Genomic DNA, 20589 nt, shown 5'->3' with positions numbered 1-20589 from the left:
AATGAAGGATTGGAAACTAGAGTCCAGAGATCTTGGTGCTTGAAATTATAATACATTTTGCTTACAGTGTATTTTAAAAAGCATTTTAATACTCCATGATTAATTTGATCCTCACAACTTTCTTGTGAGGTATATCAGGTAGATAGGACTATATTTCAAGGCATGAAGAGGATAAATTACTCACCCAAGTTCACTGAGCATTTTAGCAAAAGTGCCCTTTTTAAAAATTCTTCTTTCTTTTTCTCTGAAAAGGAAAGGCTATTTGACAACCTTTGGTTTGGGCCACAATAGCCAGTCAGTCAACAAGTGTAGGGGGCAACTGGAAGAGAGATATATTCCCTCCTACAATGTGGAGACCCTAGAGCTGCTACAAATTGTGCCAGCTTCATACACCTCTGACAGCTGGTTTCCAAAACGCAAAGGAAGTACCCGGAGTCTTTGGCTCAACCTCTCAGAATGGGAGCCAAGCCTCTGGCTCGTCCATAATCATTGACTGACTTTCCCTAAGCATCTAGAAATGTATCAGGAATAATCTCTCTACTGAAAAGTTTAGGAATGAGTATTTGAAAGGGAAGGCATCTCTCTTTTAAGACCTAGGTAGTTTCCTTTCAACATAGGATAGATCAAATCATGATCTGTGTGAGTTTAAAAGAAAAGATTAGGCCTGGTGTGGTGGCTCACACCTGTAATCCCAGCACTTTGGGAGGCCAGGGCGGGCGGATCACGAGGTCAGGAGATCGAGACCATCCTGGCTAACATGGTGAAACCCCGTCTCCACCAAAAATACAAAAAATTAGCCAGGCGTGGTGGCGGGCGCCTGTAGCCCCAGCTACTCGTGAGGCTGAGGCAGGAAAGTGGCGTGAACCTGGGAGGTGGAGCTTGCGGTCAGCCGTGATCGCACCACTGCACTGCACTCCAGCCTGGGAGACAGAGCGAGACTACATCTTAAAAAAAAAAAAAAGGAAAAATTAGTTTCATTCACACACACGGTTTCAATGACTGATATTGCACAGCAATGAATATCAAATCTAATTTTTTTATATCTCTCTCCTGAGCTTAAGATCTACATGTCAAACTGCCTACTGAGCATCACCACTGGTATATAATCCCTCCACACATACCTTAAACTCAACATGCTCAATACCAAATTTATCACCACGCTCATCTTAACCTACCTCGCATATTTTTTGGAAACCATAATATTCATTTTTGGAAACACCATCTATCTAGTTTCCCAGGCCAGAAAACTGGGAGTCATTCTTGAATCCTCCTTTTCCCTTATTCTTCCATGTCCTATCACCAAGAGCTATCAATACAGCCTCTAACAATCTCTGTCCTCGATTCAGGACATTGCCGTCAAACCTTCTGTTTTCTGGTCTTCCTGGCTTCATTGTCTCTTCCATCTTTCCCTTGAGGATTATGACATTTCCATAACACAAATCTGATTATCATATCTTTGTCCTACTTAAAAGTTTGCTGATGGGGCCTGGCACAGTGGCTTATGCCTATAATCCCAGCACTTTGGGAGGCAGAGGCCAGTGGATTGTTTGAGGTCAGGAATTCAAGAGCAGCTAGGCCAACATGGCAAAACTCTGTCTCTACTAAAAATTAGCTGGGAGTGGTGGTGTGTGCCTGTAGTTTCAGCTACTTGGGAGGCTGAGGCAGAAGAATTGCTTGAGCCTGGGAGGTAGAGGTTGCAGTGAGCCAAGATGGCACCACTGAACTCCAGCCTGGATGACAGAGCAAGACTCTATTTCCAAAACAAAACAAACAAAAAAAACAAAACAAAACAAAACAAAACTTGGCTGATGGTTCTGCTCTGGCTATAGGATCAAGTTTGAATTGACCAGTAGGCTCCTGCCTAGCTCTCCAAAGATACCTCTGGCTACTCCCATGTGCATATCCTAGACTCCAACCACACCAACTACCTGTCCCCAGACAGCTCTGACTTTCCTCATGCCTTTCTCTTGGTCTAGAATACCTCCACCTGATGGCCATTCTCTGCTTGTGAATACCTACTTCTCCTTCAAGTCCCAGCTCTAATGTTACATACCTTCTGTACAGCGCTCCCTGACATCTCCAGGCAGAACCAAACCCTTCTGCTTCTATGTTCCTATAGCTCAGAGTCATCTACAGTTCTGCATATACATTGAAAATAGTTCCTGTCTCAAACTGTTGCAATTATTTTATTTGGCATTTAGTTGTTTTCATTGAATACTCATGAAATCATTAATGAATTCATTTAATCATTCAGCCCCTGTATTAGGCTCTGGGAATATGGTGGTGAACCAGAAAGGTCTGGCCCTGGCCTTCATGGTGCCTACCATCAATGCTTAGACTGGGAGGAGATACCCACCAATAAATATCAGATATCAACGGAACATGGTAAGTGTACGATTTGAATGTAAGTTGTCAGGAAGCATATCACAGAGGTGAAGAGCATGGTCTCTTCTTCGGAATTGGGTTATCCTGGGTTTGAATCCTGGTTTCACCATTTATTAGCTGTGCTGTTTCAGGCAATTTACCTAATGTCCCTGTCTCTTGTTTTCCTCATCTGTAAAATGGGAATTATTATAGTCTTTATCTCAGAGGGCTATGATGAGGATTATGAGAGTCAGTATTTGTAAAGCACTTAGTGTCTGGAATATACCAAGTGTTTAATAAAATGAATTAAATAAAACTTAGGGCAGAGTACAAAGAAACTTAAATTTCTCAGTTTGAGGGATAATGTGGCTGGCCTTGTTTCTTCCTTACCAGTTCTGATTTTACCTGTTCATACATGACCTTCCCCATTTCTGTCATTTTCAGTTCAGGGCTTATTTAATAAAAGCAAAGAGAAGGAAATGGTGCGAATGGCCTTGCAGGGTAATTATACAGCCCGGCACCCTACCACCCTCTCAACTTACCTCCCATACATACCCGGAGCTTCAGCCTTGCCCAGAGTCAGTCACCTCTGTAGTGGCGAGGGCTAAGTCATGACCTGATAAGTGGGCCTTAGGTATTTCTCTGTCCTATTAGCAGTCCCATATCTCTTCCATTCCTCACTAGAGGTGACTCTTTACCCATCCCTGCCTGCTTTCATCACAGAAGACTGTGTTGAGGAGGGGGGTCCCTGGAACTTGTAGGTAGACATTTTGCAGGGTCCCCAATAGCCTCTGGCCAACTGGAGTCCTTGGCCCCAGCCATTCCTTCCCTTGTCACCTCTCTTACTCTGACTGGCACCCCTGTGGGGCCTCTGAATCCAGTAATGTCAAGAAGCAGCATAGGGGAGAAGATAAAATATAGCTAACAGCTTCAGTAATTATTTATAGATTGCTTTATTTATTTCTTGAGACAACTATTTTGCCATATTGCTGGATTGTGTGTCTGCCATCTCAGCTTTGTCAGGCCAATTATGTCACTGCTTTAATTACTCCAGAGTCTTGTCACTGAGAGGTCATCCTAATTGTCTCTGCTTCCCTGGGTTGGTGGCAGGACTTCCATATCTGTCTGGAGGCTGCAGCTGGCCAGTGGGAATGCATTCCGTCTCAGAAGAGCCTTGCCCTCTGCCAACTGCCTACCTCCACTGCTCTCAGATCAGAGCTCTTGAGACCTACTGCTGGCCCCAGGGAGAGCTACTAAATGCTTCCACTTTGCCAGAGATGAGAAGACTCAGAGAGGAAGCATGGCAGGTGCATGAAATGCTCCACTTAACAGAGAAGGGGATGGGAGGAAAGCCAGGTGCATCTCACCTGGCCATTTAGCTGTCAAGGTCACTGCAACCTGGAGCCTCCTCTGAGAAGTTAACTGAATCCTTGATGATCACTTAGATCTGGGCATTGATTTATAAGCATGTTCACACACATGTTTTTCTTCTTACACTTAGAACTATCTGGTAAGGTCGATGATCACTATGATCATGATCACTCCATTTTACAGGTGAAGAAACTGAGGCATAGACAGATTAGGAAATTTGCCATAATATTGGAAGTCTGACCTTGTCATTCTAAACGGATGTTCTTTTCACCATTCCAGGGATGTCTCTTCCATCTGTCCTGCTCCTGCACTTTCAAAATGGATAGAGATGGGCTGCTTTTGCAACCTACTCTTTATGTGCCCCTCTCTCCATTTATAATATTTTTCCTGGTGTCTCTAGTTTGTTCTAGCTATCCAGGAAGACTGAGCAGTGTCCTGTACTTGAAATCTCCCTCTTTCCTGCTTCCAGAGAGAAAAAGCACTGAATAATTTAATTCATACTGTTGCTCTGATTGCTGATTCTTGGTAGCAGGCATTGCATGCATGTCCTAGGGAGTTCACCTTTTGAACAGTGTCTGAAGCTTAAAAGGAACAAAGCTTGAATGATGGGGATTCATACACCAAGGTTGTGTGGTTGTGGGGAGAAGAAAGTTATTTTGGGTATGAAGATGGCCCAAACTCTCTATTTTTGAATGCTAGTCACTTGCTACAGGGGCAAACAAAGAGCTTGAGGTTCTGGCTTCTGACATCTGCCTGCAAGGGGCCCAGTCAGCACTGCTGCCTTCTGGCTGGTGAGCATCAGAGAAGTACACACATCATCAGCACAGCCCGCACTGCTGGGACCATGTGAAACACTCTATTCTGAGTACAAGACCAAACTGCTCTCAGAGAATATAATTAGGAAGAGCCCTGGGTTGCAAGTAGAGGGCCTTGGGCTCTCATTCCAGGTTTGCTGTTGCTTCACTGGGTAAATGCCTTTACCTCTCAGGTCCTTTTCCCTGTCTTTAAAAAGAGATGATGCTCTCTGAAAAGGAAAACGAATACTATAGCATTTGAAAAGTACTGTATAATTTTCACACACAGTATCTTGTATGATCAGCCAAGTCTACCTTAAACTGAGAAGAAAGAAATGGCTCAGGGAGGTGATGTGACTTGCCCAAGGTCTTACGACTCATAAGTGTCAGAGCCAGGCTTAAGCCTAATCTATGCTTCAAGTTCTTTATATGTTAAATGAGGATGATGAGGATGAGGATGGCAGCTAATGAGTGCTTATTATGAGTCAGACTCTATGCTAAGCACTATTATTGAATCCTCCCAACAACTCTATTAGGCCAGCACTACTATTATCCTCAGTTTATACATGCTAAAAGTTGAGGTTCAGAGTGGCTTAGTGTGTTGTTTAAGGTCACACTCCTAGTAAGTAGCAGGGCAAGGACTCTTGACTCCCAGTATAGTGCTTTTGACACCATATTAGTCTGCTTAAAATGCTGGATGGGAAAGTGCTTTGGGCATGTGCATGCTATCTGAATGCAAACTGGCACTCTATATCCTTTTAGCAGATCTCCAAATGAGCCTGGAAGCCTCTAAGGGGAATGCATACTTGTCTGAGTCCCGGGCCAAAAGGTCAGCAAAGATGGGGAAATGCCTACAGGAGACCTGTTTTCCCCAGCAGAACGTGTACGCTCTCTAGAGGAAGTCTGAATGGAATCTTCAGAGCTGCCCTGGCTAAGTTTCAGCTGAGCTGCAAGCCTCCAGGGGGTTCATTGGGCACCTTTTTAGGAAAACGTGTTCCATTTCTTCCTTGCCATCTCAACTTCTAGCCAAAGCATTTGTTCCCTGAATCTGTAGCCTCCTCAGACAATGTCTCCTTCCCTGACTTCTGTTCTGCCTTTAGTTTGCCCAGACAGGAATTGGCCTGTTAGCTCTGTAACTTTGGCCCTGGAGTCTCAAGGGAGCCAAACCCAGCACACCAGCCATTGTAGCATTTTATTTGGATTTATGCTGGATACCATAAAGCTTGTGTCCTGAATCTCTCAAATTAATAGGGATTTTATTGCTAGGCTCATGGAGTCCTGAAAGGTACTCAGTCTCTGTAGCACTAGCCCCCATCCTTCAGCAGTATCATTCTGTCTCCACAAAAGTCACAGTTTATGTTCCTCCTCAGAGCTTTCCAATGTACCGTCTGTCTCTGTTATGTTGCAATGAGATTTCAGGGAAAGAAATCCAGAAATGTCTGGGGAGGCTGTGCCATTGTGCAAACATGATACCACACCAGGCAGGATAAAGAAGAGCAAGCTGCAGAGCCTTTTGACAAGACCAGAGTCCCAGAGCCAGTGGTTCCAATGACAGGCTGGTATGGGATTCACATGTTTGCCAATGGTGGCATTACCTTTTCCAAGTATTTCAACACAACTAAAAGTCATGACTCAACTCACCCCTCTGCTTTCTGGATTTCTTCTTTCAGGTTTTTCAGCACTTCTAGAGTAATTCACACGGTTGTGCAGATTGGCGCCACCAAGTTCGATTTTCCAAGCTCCGTCAAGCCCACAGGGCCATTTCATACGTATACACCTCTTTAGAATCTCCTGGGCCAATTTCTTTCTGAAAGTTCCATAGCCAGTGTTCCATCAAGTTCCCCTACAACATGCCCCATAACAGAAAAGCTTGTCTCCAACCTTATAGAGGAAAGAGTCTTTGAGATATGAATTTCTCCCACCCCACATAAAATCTTATATCTGCATAGACTCAATTTTATTTCTTGAGGAAGAATTGTTCCTACTCCCTTCTAAGGTTAATCTCTGATCTCCACTCTTGATCTTCCTACCTCATCAGGTTGTTGTTTCATTTTCTTTCCTCCCAGATGCTCAATCTTCATTCACTTCTCCCCTTCCCTGAGTTCAAATCTCTCCATTAAAACTGAAAACGGCCCCCCGAAAAGTTACTTCCTCCTCCATCCTCAAATCCACTGTGAAAGTTTTCAAAAGTATAGTTTCTATTTGTCTAGACCTCATCTCCAATTCCTTTTGCCACCTATTGCAATTTGACTTCATTTCTACCATATCAAAAGTCAACAGCCGCTGACATTTATTAAGTTCTAACTATGCACCAGACGCTGTGTTAGGCGCTTTACACAGATTATCTTATTTGATCCTCAAAAAAATCCTGTGAAGTTGGGCTTGATAAGTGGCTCATTCCTGTAATCCCCACTCTTTGGGAGGCCAAGGTGGGTGGATCGCTTGAGTCCAGGAGTTCAAGACCAGCCTGGACAACATGATGTAACCCCCTCCTACAAATAAAACAAAAACAAACAAACAAACAAACAGAAACCCAAAACCCCACAATATTAGCCGGGCATGGTGTCACATATCTGTACCCTCAGCTACTTGGGGAAGTGGGAGGATCACCTGAACCTGGGGTGGTCGAGGCTGTAGTGAGCCATGATCACACCACTACACTCCAGCCTGGGTGACAGAGTGAGACCCTGTCTCAAAAATAACTAACTAACTAATTAACTAGAATCCTATGAGATAAATACCATTTTTATCTCCATTTTACTGACAATGGTCATTAGATCATTTGGTGACTTTTTCAAGGTCACATTGTGTAGTCGGGGGAGAGTTGGGATTTGAACTGAGCTAGTCTGACTTTACAGCTAATCCTTTAACCTAAGGGCTGGCTAACTTACTCTGTAAAGGGCTAAATAGATAAAATTTTAGGGTTTTTGTGCCATATGCTCTCTGTTGCTCAGCTCTGCCATTGTAGTAAGAAAGCTGTCATAGACAATACATAAATGTATCAGAGTGACTGTGTTCCCATAAAACTTTATTTATAGACACTGAAATTTGAGATTCACATAACTTTTACATCATGAAATATATTTTCTTTTGATTTTTTCCAGGCATTAAAAATGTGAAGATGACTTTTAGCTTGAGGCCACACCAAAACAGGTGGTGGGCCCAATTTTGCCCATGGCCTGTGATTTGCTGTCCCCTGTCCTAACCACTACATTATTCAAAGCCCCTTGAACTGTTAAATCCAATGGCTGCAGCTCTTAATGCTGCTAATATCCACTCCCCTTTTTGGGCATTCTCTCCTCAGTGACTTTAAGGCCATCACTCACTCCTAGTTTTCCTTCTATCTCTATGATTGCTCTTAGTCTCTTCTGAAAGATTCTTTTCTCCCACTTACCTCTGAAATTTGGTATTTTCAAGGATCGGTAGCTGACCTATTTCACTGTGCTCTGCTAGAGTAAGTGATTCTACTTCTAAGACTAACACTCACTCTTAATGTGGTAACGAGGAGTATGAACTTTGGATTTGTACTTGCCTGGGTTTGGATCTTGTCTCCAATAGATACCACTTGTGTGACCTCGGGCATGAGACCTCTCTGAGCCTTGGTTTTAGTCCTTTTGTTAAATGAGGATACAAATAGCATTTCCTTCATAAGGTTGTTGTGAAGGTTAAATGATTTACTATTTGGAAAACTCTTAGAACCATGCCTTAGATAGAGTATATACTTCATAAGTATTTGTCATCATCACTGCTATTATTGTCCTGTTATTATGGGATAATGACTCCCTAATCTATATCTACAGCTCAGACTTCTATTTTGAGTTCTAAACCCATTTAACTAACTGCTTGTTCAACATCTGTGCTTGGATGTCACACTGGCACCTTTACTTCAACATGTCCCAAACATAAGTCATCATCCCTTTTCTACTCTCCTATCACCTCACCCTAACCTGCTATTTTTCTTCTATCACTTTATTCTTGTTAATAGCATCACTGTCCTCTCAATCATTTAACCGAGAAAGCTGGGAGTTGAGTTTCATGTCAGAAAAAAAATGACATGAAGCATCCAGCTTTAAAGCTAAGATGAGACTGAACATTTTAAATCTCCCTCAGTTGGGACTTGAGATTAGCTATGTGGGTAATTTGAACATTTTTCCTCTCTTATCTTTCCTTATCTTCCTTCACTCTTGTCAGATCGATCTCCTCTCTCTCTCTCTTAAACTTGGTGTGCCCATTTCTAACTCTTCACCTTTGATCATACAATTCTTCTCATCTGAAATGTGCTCCTTGATATATTTCCAAATGTCACTCATCATTCAAGAGCTAAAATACTTATGAAGCCTTCCTGTCTTTTCTAGTCAACAAAATAAGGTATATTTTGAAACTGAGAATTTATATTTTTAAATTGAATGTCATTATTACATAGTTCATACTTTATAATGCTTTCTGTCCTGATTCTATAAGTTATATTGAGCAGGGCATGTTCTTTTTATGAATTCCCAGTAGTTCCTCGAACAGGTCCCTTTTTGCCTTCAATCATTCTTCCTGTGGCTCTTCTGCCTCCACTAATCATGCACCACAGATTAAACCTTAACTATCTGCTTTTATCTCTCTTTTTTCTTTCTTGGAGATTTTACATTTATTTCTTAGTGATAAATTTTCATTTGTTTGTTTGTTTTTTAGAGACAGAGTCTCCCTCTGTTGCCCAGGCTGGAGTACAGTGGCATGATCTCAGCTCACTGTAACCTCCACCTCCTGAGTTCAAGCAATTCTCCTGCCTCAGCCTCCTGAGTAGCTGACTACAGGCACGTGCCACCATGCCTGGCTAATTTTTGTAATTTTAGTAGAGATGGGGTTTCACCATGTTGGTCAGGCTGGTCTTGAACTCCTGACCTTAGGTGATCAATCTGCCTTGGCCTCTCAAAGTGGTGGGATTACAGGTGTGAGCCACCATGCCTAGACCAGAGACAAAAATTGTTATACTTATATCTGTGACTTTTCAAATTTTTATTTCATCCCTAAACTTTCTCTTGAGCTCCAGTGTCACATCTAAAATTTTTTGGTAGTCATTTTCAAATGACTCCAAGCCTCAAAATGACTCCAAGCTTCATTTTCACTAGAATGTCTCACACTGACTCCGAGCTTAATTCTATATTAAAACTTATTACCAACTTACTATCTTCCTGTCTCACCTCGCCTTCACAATTTCTTATGGCATCATTTCTCTGTTACCTAGCAAGGAGGTAAAACCTGCAGATATCTCTGACTGCCTTCATCACACATCACACAGCCATTCACCATTATTGTTTCTTCACAGTGTATTTTATACCCCATCCTTTCCAGGTGCACCACTACAGTAACAAAAGCAATAACAACACTGTAACAGTCAACGTGCACACATTTACTATGGCCAGGTACTGGGCTAAGTGCTTTGTACGTGTAACTCATTTCAACTTCACAGTATTCTTTTAAGGCAGGTATTTTTAGTTTTTTCTTTTCATAGAAGAGAAAACTAAGGCTCAGAGTGGCACAGTTAGAATCACACCCAGACGAATTTGGACCTAGATTCTGTACCTAACCACAGTGCTACTCTTCATGCCTAAATTTCTATAATTGCTTCCTAACTGGTATGGCTGCCATTGCTTGCTCCTCCAACAATCCGGAATTCCTACACACCATTTCCAGAATAATCATTCCCAAACATGGTTATCATTATTTCATTTTTTAAATCTCAAAATCCTTTTGTATCTTCCTTTCATCCACTAAATTAAATCCAGCACAGCCTGAACGTCTAAAGGCCTCTACAGATTAAACTTCCCCACTCTATCTCCTGGAAGTACCTGCCTCTATTTCCATGAATGGCTTAAAGCATAATGCCTTACTTGGCCACACCAGGATTTCACATCCTGTTTGCTCCCATCATCCCACTCACTTTTGACCATGTTGAAAGTTCCTAGAGGGAAAAGGAAGGGCAAGCACGTTTGCATTCCCAACAGTGCCTTCCACCTAGTGCACACTGAGTGAATATTCGTCAAGTGATTGATAGCAGGGGCTCAATTACCACTTTGAGGATTGAGTTGTTTAATTACTCCTTAATACTCTCTTGTCTGCATCCTTCCAACTAGCCCTCTCATTTTCCTCTTCCTTGGCATAATTGCGCCGTAACAAATGTGAAAATCCTCTCTTTGGCAACATCAAACATCCTGCGACAATCTTTACCTACCCATCACTACTTCATCAGCATTTTCCTAGATGTATCCACAAACATACATTTTATATTCCTGTCAATCTTTCTTCATTGTTCGGTCTTTATCATTAGACTAAAAGCTACTAATCCAGAAAACATTTCTGGAGATGACCACTATGTAAAGATGACAGCAATCAAAAGTATAAAGTTCTCTGGTGGTTCTTGAAGTTAAATATTTTATGTGAGTTGCAAACTTTCAGACCATGTTCAGCACTGACTAGGGAGGGTCTCCTGAGCTACTGTATCCATAAGATGCCAATGGAAGTGACAACTAGGAAACTCAATTCCAAATCTCGAGATGCTACAAATCTCCACATATTCATGCACCACAGATAAAAGACATTCCCATTTTTTATGGGATTTTACATTTTTCTTTGGATGCTTCCTATTTTCTGAGCATTGCCAGGATCTGGGGACTACAATGCCAAGGGACAGTGTGGAATCTCCTTTTAGTTAGAAAAATACGTTCAGGAAGGCCAAGGTTTTTAGGTGTGAGCAGAGATTCATTTATTTATAAGTATTCTGAAATATAACATCTGTTCAGTGGTTCCAATCATTTAAAGCAACATTTATCAAACTTTGGGACAATAACCCACAGCAAGAAAACCATTTTACGTTGAACCTAATATATACACAAACATGAACATACTCACACACATGCATTACTAAAGTAAGATTAATGAAACAATGCTTGCTCTTACTGAGACTCACATTTCTCTCTTTTACTATATTTCATTTAAAAATAGTGGCTATGAACTACTAAACTGATTTCACAGTGCGTTAATGAATCATTGCCCACAGCTGGAAAACCACTGGTTTAAAGGATAGAAAAAAAAGAAAACAAAAAACAAACAGAAGATAATAGGATGCTCTGTTTTGTGCCACTAGAAGGCAAGTGTATATTGTATGCTACTGACATGCTGGAAAGAAGAGGTTCTTATATTACAGCTAAAGAACAATGTTCACAGTAGGAATGACAAAATAATTCCTTCTGGTATACTGATTTTGTTACTAGCTTTATTCAATTCTTTGTTTAAACCAAACTTGTCATCTTGTTTTCGATGCCTATTGCTATATGATATGCTACCCGATTATATGGTAGTCTGTTTCAGTGTTTCTAATTATGTAAAAGTTCCATGTTCTTTTGCAAGATACATAACTGTGTCTATTTTATGAAAGATTATTTATAAATAAGACATTATGCTTATTTATGCAAAAATATAATCACCCCATTACAGTATGGAATAATAATAAAATATATTTCATAAATGTATGTTTTTTCTCACTGTACGCTGTGGGAATTTTTCTTCTTCTTCTTCTCCTTCTCCTTCTTCTTTCTTCTTTCTTCTTCTTCTTCCTCCTCCTCCTCCTCCTCCTGCTCCTTCTTCTTCTTGTTCTCCTTCCTCTTTCCCTCTTCTTCTTTCTCCTCCTCCTTCCTCCTCATCCCCATTCTCCTCTTCTTCCTCTTTTTCTTCCTCCGACTCTCTGTCTTCTTCTTCCTCCTCCTCCTTTTTCTTCTTTTGCATTTTCCTTTCTGTTTTCTCTACCTCCTTCTCCTTTCTCTTCTTCTGTCTCTGTCTCTCACTGTCTCTCTCTCTCTCTCTCTCTCATGTTTGTGCTTCCTAAAATTCCAGGACTCTGGGATGTTCAGATAAAATTGATGACATACATAATATTGAGGCATTAAGGTTACATAATGTATAGAGTATTCAAGTGAGCATCACGGGGTGAAAAGGATTATAAGGCATTTTAGAAAGTAAGTGGAGTCACCAGTTGCTTAGGTAACTGGCCCAAAGATCTGTCACTTAACACAGATGTTAGTTCTTCCAAAGTTGCATTGTCATGAGAATGCAACAAAAGGACAAAATGGATTTGAGCTGTAGTTTGAGAGATTTTGTTGCAACGTAAAGATATTTCTGTACATCTATTCATGATTGCTTGTATTTTCATTCAGAAGTTTTAGAGGGAAACAAATCAAATGAGGGAGGGGTGGGGACAACCATGCAGATGGAAAACTGAATACCTTTTTATGTATTTTTATTTTTAAACCATGAACATAAATTACCTATTCAAAAACGTGAAAAAAAAGATAAAAAACAAAATAACAACAACAAGTGAAACAAAAACCACCAAAAGAGCTTTCCAACAATGAGGCAGCTACATAATGTAAGCCAATAGGGAAAATTCAAGATTTGGAGGAAGAGTGACCTGTGTTCCAACCCTGCCTCCACCATTCACAAGCTGTGCGGTGTTAAACACACCAGTTAACTTGTCTCATCCTGTTTCCTCATCTGTTAAATGGGAATAATAATAATACTTATCATATAGAAACTGTAGTGAATGTCATTTAAGACCACATTATTTGTAGCACTCAACACATAGAGGATTATGGTAGACAAGATATGGCCACCCCCTAAATATGTCAATACCCTTATTCCCAGAACCTGTGAATATGATATGTTACATGGTAAAAAAGATTTTTCAGATATAATTGAAGTTTCTAATTAGCAGACTTTAAAATCGGAGATAATCCTGGATTATGTCGGTGGACCCAATGTAAGCACAAAACAAAGCAGAAGAGGAAGGCAGAACAGTCAACCAGAGAGAGATGCAAAGGGAGAAGAGACAGGAGTTAGCCAGCTGAGTGCCCCCTCACCAAAGTGTAAGGGGATACCCAACAGGCCCTTGCTGGCTTTGAAGTCAGAGGAATGGGGCCATGCACTAAGGAATGTGGGTTGTCTCTAGAAGTTAGGAATGAGCTTCAGCTGATAGCCACCAAAGAAATTAGGACTTCAGTTATAACCTCAAGGAAGTGACTTAGGCCAACAATCTGAGTAAGTGAGGAAGTAGATTCTCTGCTAGAGCCTCCAGAAGGTAAGGCAGTCCTGCTGAAACCTTGATTTTAGCCCAGTGATCCCTGTGTCAGACTTCAGAACTACAGAACTATAACAGTAATAAATGTGTGTTGTTTTAAACTGGTAAGATTGTGAGAATTTGTTATGGCAGCAATAGAAAACTAATATAAAGATAGTCAATAACTGATAACACTTGTTATTGTTTATTTAGGGTGATCACAGAAATCTTAGCAATTAGAGATATATATTGTCTATTATAAGATTATTGATACTTTACTAATCTGATACTATTGAAAATCAGGGGAAGCTGGAGGTCCGGAACATACCAAATGACTGGGACCCAGAGGTGGTAGTGTCTGTCTCTGTGTCTTTACAATCAGGTTGCCTAGATTGTACATGCCAGTCAATAAGTCTTTATAGAATCAAATGCCTAGAGATTCCTTGGACTGTATAAGTACCACATGTATCATATTTTACTGGTGAGAAAATTGAGCAGATAGGTAGCACCATGGGCTGGGAAGAGGTAGGAATTGCTTATTTTTTTTCACCTACAGAATAGTAACATCTAAGTCATTAAACTGTGCAACATGAGCAAGTTATGAGGTAGAGGTTATTATTCATGCATTTTAAAGATTTTATCAGGCAGAAACCTTGTTCTGATCCTAGATTCAGCCTTGAATTAGTTAATAGTTTGTCCATCAAAGGATGTGTCCGTGTGTGTGTTTGTATGTATGTGTGTGTATCCATGTGTTTTTCATGCTGCATATATATGCAAACATGCAGAAAATGCTTCACTTTTGACTTTCTAACTTGGTAATATTTTGAGATATGCTTCATAGAACAGGGTCATTTCTGACTTCAGTCTTCTTCCATGGAGGGATTCCACTAGGGACACCTGTAATTCCTTCTGAAAAAATCTTTGTTTCCAGTGGCCTCCATTATATTTAAATATATTTTGCTGTTGTATATCTTAGCATTCTATCTGTAGAAAACCCAATGAGATTCACGTCAATTAGAAACAATGCTAGGTGCCCTAAGACTTCACATCTAGTGGTTGGTTTTCTACCAAACTAAAAATTGTTGGCCAAATCATATGAATTATATCTTCTATTTATTGATTGTTCACCATATCCCAGTGCCTTATAGTGTCTTATTTAATTTTTCATGACAGCCCAGTGCCAGTTGGTACTATTATTAATCCCATTTTATAGATGGGGACTGTGAGGCTTAAAGGCAAAGTGCATGTTTACACAGCTAGTAATTCATGAGCAGGGCCAGGATTTGAACTCAGGTCTGTGTGAGTTCCCAAACCCAAGTCGTCCTGGTAGATAGACAAATCCTATGATCTTACTCCCCTTACGCGAAACTCTCTTGCCCACACTTAAGGGTTTTACTGTGAATAACAAGGTAAGTGGACCTGGAAAAAGTTTATATTTTATTTTTTAATTGATAAGCCACATGAATTGTCCCTACATGCTCGGTAGGTAATTGTTTATTTTCAAGTATCTTTCAGATGCTTTTTGGATAAGCTCTAGCCCAGTGCTTCTCAAATTTTAGTATAAAAATGAACCACTGGGGATCTCCATAAAAAATAGATTCTTATTCAGTAGGTCTGGGGAAGGATCTGAGATTCTACATTTATAGAAAGCTCCCAGGGGATGGTGGTAGTCCTGGTGTGGGGACTACACTTGGAGTAGCAAGGCTCTAGCTCACTAAGTCCTAGCCTTTTCCCTATCCCTGTGATATTCTCACTAAAATGTGGAGGTTTTCCAGATCATCCTTCTTGGCTGTAGTAAACATGTTTGCATTGGCCTATTTTTTCAGATCCTAAAATAAATTAGGGCGGAATTAATGAAAATTAGGCAGTAAGGCTAAAAAATGGGGGAAGGTGATAATATCCCTCTGCAAACCTTTCCTTCTTGTACTCTGCTCTAAAAACCACCTGTCTTATCTTTTCTATTTTCTTTGTTTTAATTTTTCGGAAAGTGTGTGACTGTATGTGCATGTTTGTGTGTGTGTGTGCGTGTGTGTATTTGCACATACATTTGGGGAGTGCTGATTCTGAGATTGAGTATACAAAACCAGAGCCATAGTCACTGGATTCTGCTAGCTTCCATTCCCCAAAACTACTGTGGTGCAGCAGAGACTGGGACTTCTAGATGCCTTGCTGTTGGTGGTGTGAGCCAGATCAGACACGTAAATGTGAGCAGCTAAATTTTTGTCATGTTTAATTCTGCCTTCCATCTGAATATGCTAGCTGTAGGCACATACAATGTTTTCTTAGCTAGCAAGATAGGATTGTGTGTGTGAGTGTGTGTGTGTTAGGGGGAGGTGATGGTTGAGAAGGTAAGTCACAAAGATATGATAGTAGCACGTAATATAAACATGTATAGATAAATATGGAATGGAAGTAAAGGGTTATGATCTTGGTAAACTTGGCTTTAGTTACCTCTCGATTTCTTGGGAAGATCTCCAGAGAGCTTCAGAAAATGTATTTAGTATCAGCAAACAGTCCTGGGTTTTGGTTTTGCCTCTGTTGTTAGCTAGTAGTCTGTTTTAGACAAGTCATTTCTACTCTCTGGACTTCAATTTCTCTATAGGTGAAATGAGAGAATTGACCCCGCCAAGATCCCCGCTAGTTTCTCGTCGTTATTTTTTTCTTTCCTTTTGCTAAGGCAAAAACCTGGGGCAATTGCATTGGCCACCTCCATCAAAGGGCCAACTCCACAGTTGGTGACAGAGAACAAAACCTAAGAAACTTGCAAAGTTCCCTTCACCCAGCGAATTGCAATTTTTGCCTAGCTCCTATCAGCTTTTATAATTTCTTTAAATCATCTCTTCTCACTCAGTTGAGCATGATGTACATGTTTGTTTATAAGACCACAGCTGAGTCATTCAGGAATCATTCCTTGCTGGCAGTATGGGTCTTCTGGTCTCATTGGACAAAGTTTGAGGGGCCCATCAACAGAAGAAAAGCTTCGTTGAGTTTTAGAAAGGATGACACTATGGATATATCAGCTACTAGCTCTGGACATGATGGCTGGCCTTAGCTTATCCCTGATCTGTAAGATGAGGAATAACTTCTGCCTAGAATGAGCATTATTTTTGTCTATAGGCTGCCAACTTTGTCATACCTTTCCCTGAAAACCTGGAAAATGACTGGGCCAAATTAGGCCTGGCACCTTGCGGCACAGAGTGCTTTGGGGAGAGAGATTCTGCGCCTTATATTCTTCATCAGTTAGCAGGAGGCATCTGAATAGCTTAGTATACTAAGGTGAAAACAGGAACCTTTGGCAGAAGTAAAACAGGCAGAAATGCTTCAGTCTACCACCTTCAGTGATAGAGCCATGGCAAAAGATAAATTAGAACATTCGAAAATAGGCTACAGGAAAGCAGCATGACACATTTGAAATATCCATTCAATAATTAAGCACCTGAATGGCTTGCAGACTGGAATTTAATATTGTAAGGAGTGAAATGAGACGGCAACACTGAAAATGTACTCCAAGGTTCCCAATTCCTTGGTACTATGGAATTCTGTCATTGTTTACGCAGTGTTTGCAAGTCAAATACAGGCAATTTTAAGATGCTTCACATATGAGTTGATTTCTGGATTAATTCCATTCCCAGCAAAAGCAAACACCTGGATAGTTTTCTTTCCGTTTGTTTCAAAACATCTTTGGTTCTCTCATATTCCTCTCATCTTCCTCCCTTCTGCATCTCTAATTTCCTGGCCTAGTCTTCTCTAAGTACTGTGGTTCTGCGTGCCTTTCTGGTTTTAGTTGTTAGCTATAGGAAGAACAGAATCTTAGGATTATAGCTCTTATGGCTGGGAAGGATGGCAGATATCTGGTTCAGGTCTCCATGTTGAGATGTACACTGAAGCCAGGTGAATTAGTATCAATGAAGCTGGGGGCTACATTGGTTCTGAATCCCTGAACCTGCTCACCTGCTTATCCCCTGGGTAACCATCAGGACTCACCTCAACAGCCAGATACTCACATCACCAAGAACAGAGCAAAACCTACACTGTAGGCTTCATTCGTGTTGGTATTTTGAGTTTTCTGTCAGTTATGATGCTGCCAGTTTGTTCCTACCTGTCTGCAACCCGGTCTTTAGTATATCTATTTGAAAGTGTAATTTTAACCTAAGAAAATACTTACTTATGGTTGCTTTAAAAAGTAACAGAATGGGCACCTTTTCAGATCCTACTTGAGTAATCCTCATTCTGCTCTCTCTTAGCAGTGAACATTAGAACAAATTGCCTGATGCAACATAAACAGTTTCACTTAATGCAGAATGCGTTTGTCTTATTTGCTGAGTTGGAAGGAGGCAATTCATTACATTTTGGTAATGTAGTAATAAATAGAAAGTTTAACAGAAGAACCTGGGTGCTTTGGAAGCACAAATTCACCTCCTGCTCCCCTCTATTACAAAACCACAGAGCCCAGATTGTATGATTGTATGGGGTTGATTGAGGTCCTTGAAAAATTACACATACATATATGCGCGCACACACATACACACACACACACACACACACAAACATTCTCTCTCTCTCTCTCCCTATATATGTAGTGAAAGTTTATGAAAACAGCATCTTCCAGGGACCAAAATGTGGATTTTAGGTGACATTCAATTCTTCCTTCGACCTCACAGAGAGAGCTTCAGAGACTCCTTGACCCTGTGAGTTTCTTTTATCCCAGGCTATATATTTGCTTTGAAACGAACTTCGTACTATGTAAATGTATTAACATGCCTTTTGATTTAGAATAAGCAGATTTTAAAAACATGATGAAAGGTACCATGTGACGTCATTTATATCTCAGTTTTTAAAGAGTTTATGGGAAAGGAGACATAATATAAGTCATCAATTAAACATCAAAAAACCTATGAGACCAACAATAGACAATTATGAATGCTGATATATAAACCTGTTATTCTTGCTAAACACCATGAAGACAAATATATGGCAATAGGAAAGTGGGTCTGGGTGTGCCATGTCAATGTATTAATTATTTCTCATTTGAAGCCAACGGTTAACATGCATAATCTCTAAAAGGAGCATTATCGATTAGTCTGTGTCTCTCCTACTCTTATAATAAACTCGGGTAAAGTTCAGAGATTCTATCTTTCAGGCTGGCTTCCCCGCTTCAGGCTTTTCCTGAGGGAGTAATAACCTTGCTAAAAACTTAACCATCACCAGGTACATGACTGATCCAAAGAGCCCAGGTTGTCATAGGGGAAAAGCCCTTCTCCTAATCTCATTCATTCTAAGAGACCATGGAGAAAGATCAGCATCTGTGAATTCAGCTCAGTACCTGCATATGTGGGACATGATCATGACCATTTGTCCCAGTAGAGGTGTGTGAGGGAGGGAGGTGTCCACTTTGAAGCAGAGATCTGACTGATGCCCCTCCATTTGCATTTTTTTGTTCCTTTAAGGAAGACAGGCAAACAAATCTGGCCATTTCTTAAGTTCGAAGGATATAAGACAAAGAAGGTAAATGGGGATCCTGGTTTCTGAACCTTCATGATGCGGCTCCTGACTCTCTATTTCTGAAGGTGGCTTTTGACAAAAGGCAGGTATCCTTGGTCCTAGGGCCACACTAATCGATTTTAAGGAGGCCTGGGAGCAGGTTCCCCAGGGATCTTAAAATCTACCCAAGAATGGAGCAAATCATTTTCCAGGGACAGGACAAAGCTGTGGTTCAGGAAAATATTCCCAGTGAAAGGATGTTGTTGGTCATCGCCGGCAGCACCTTGTCCTGTCACCCCTAGAGCTTCTCCCCACTGCATTTCCTCTTCCAAAACAATCTGTTGCTGGCCTCCCTCTGCTCCCTACCACCCTGAGCCCACAGCCAGTCAGTCAATGCTTCTCAGCCTACAGCAGCCCAGCATCTTCATTCAACCTGCACTTCACTGCCCCTTGCCCGTCAGCAGCGCTCAGGCAGCGTAACGGACCGCACCGGCCGCCTGTAGACTTACCCTGAGCCAAGTGGTTTCTTCGGATCAGATCTGTGTCGTCTGGGTGTCCGTGGGCCAGGATGCGTGGTGCGGCGCCTTGCCGGACTCCTCTTTTGCGGCGCGCAAACAGCAGCCGACTGGGACAGCCCGGGGCCTCTAGGCTGACGGGTGGGTGGGCGGATAAGCACAGGGAAAGGGGCGGGGTGAAAAGACGAGCGCAAGTACTGGCTCCTACCTTGGCTTCCCCTTTGGATGCTCAGTTATTCCCAAACTTCCCCGTAGCAGATCGGCCCTCCTCACCTTTCACCTTCGCCAGTGCCCCGAAACTCTTTGCTCTACCAATGTCCCTGCCCTGTTCTCCCAGCTCTCTAACCCAACCTGAGCCCCTTAAAGCGCACCCACTCCTTTCACGCAGCCAGCCACACACAATAAGAGCTAGGGAAGAAACTGACACAGGGAAACTGACAGGGGTAGCTGACACTGTAGTGTGAAGGAAAGGGAGAAGGAAGGAGAAAGGAAGGGATGGAGAGAGAGGGGAGAGAGAGAGAGAGAGAAAGAGAGAGAGCGAGCCGCATTCACACTGTTACACGCACACTCAAGCTCCAGCTGTTAGGTAGCGGCTGGCGGGAGCGCTAGCCACCCCTCCAAAACCCTTTCCTACACTAGAGGTTTATGTCCCCTTCTGCTGCCGTTTCTGGAATATGCTATACAGGGAAGGGGAGAGAAAAGCAAAGAGGGGTGGGGAGGGGAAAATCAAGGAGGCACGCTCCCTTTCTCCTCCCCACCCCGGTCTCCAAAAATGTCCAACCCTGAGCTCTTCCTTTTCCCTTCTTTCTGCGCCCGGCTTCCCTCTGCTCCTGTTCTTTCTTCCTCCCTTTGGGGTGGCTGCGAGCTGCGGACAACCCGTCGTGGTTGTGATGTGGGGTGTGTGTGCGTGTGTGTCTGTGTGTGTGTGTGTGTGAGAGAGAGAGAGAGAGAGAGAGAGAGAGAGAGA

General features: G+C 41.7%; 1 protein-coding gene across 1 annotated transcript in view; it reads right to left on the bottom strand.

Annotated features, from left to right (window-relative positions):
• TRPC5 (transient receptor potential cation channel, subfamily C, member 5) overlaps nucleotides 1-20521 on the bottom strand; it is a 326052-nt gene extending 305531 nt beyond the window's left edge. Inside the window, exon 1 of the mRNA XM_011953532.1 lies at nucleotides 19617-20521. The gene's annotated coding sequence lies outside the window, so the exon portion shown is untranslated. The remainder of the gene's footprint in view (nucleotides 1-19616) is intronic.
• Nucleotides 20522-20589: the final 68 nt, after the last annotated feature.

The sequence above is a fragment of the Colobus angolensis genome, unplaced genomic scaffold (genome assembly GCF_000951035.1).
Source record: "Colobus angolensis palliatus isolate OR3802 unplaced genomic scaffold, Cang.pa_1.0 Scaffold366, whole genome shotgun sequence".
NCBI classification, from domain to species: Eukaryota; Metazoa; Chordata; class Mammalia; order Primates; family Cercopithecidae; genus Colobus; species Colobus angolensis.
The sequence above is the reverse complement of the archived record's forward strand: the minus strand, read 5'-3'. Positions and strand labels throughout refer to the sequence as shown.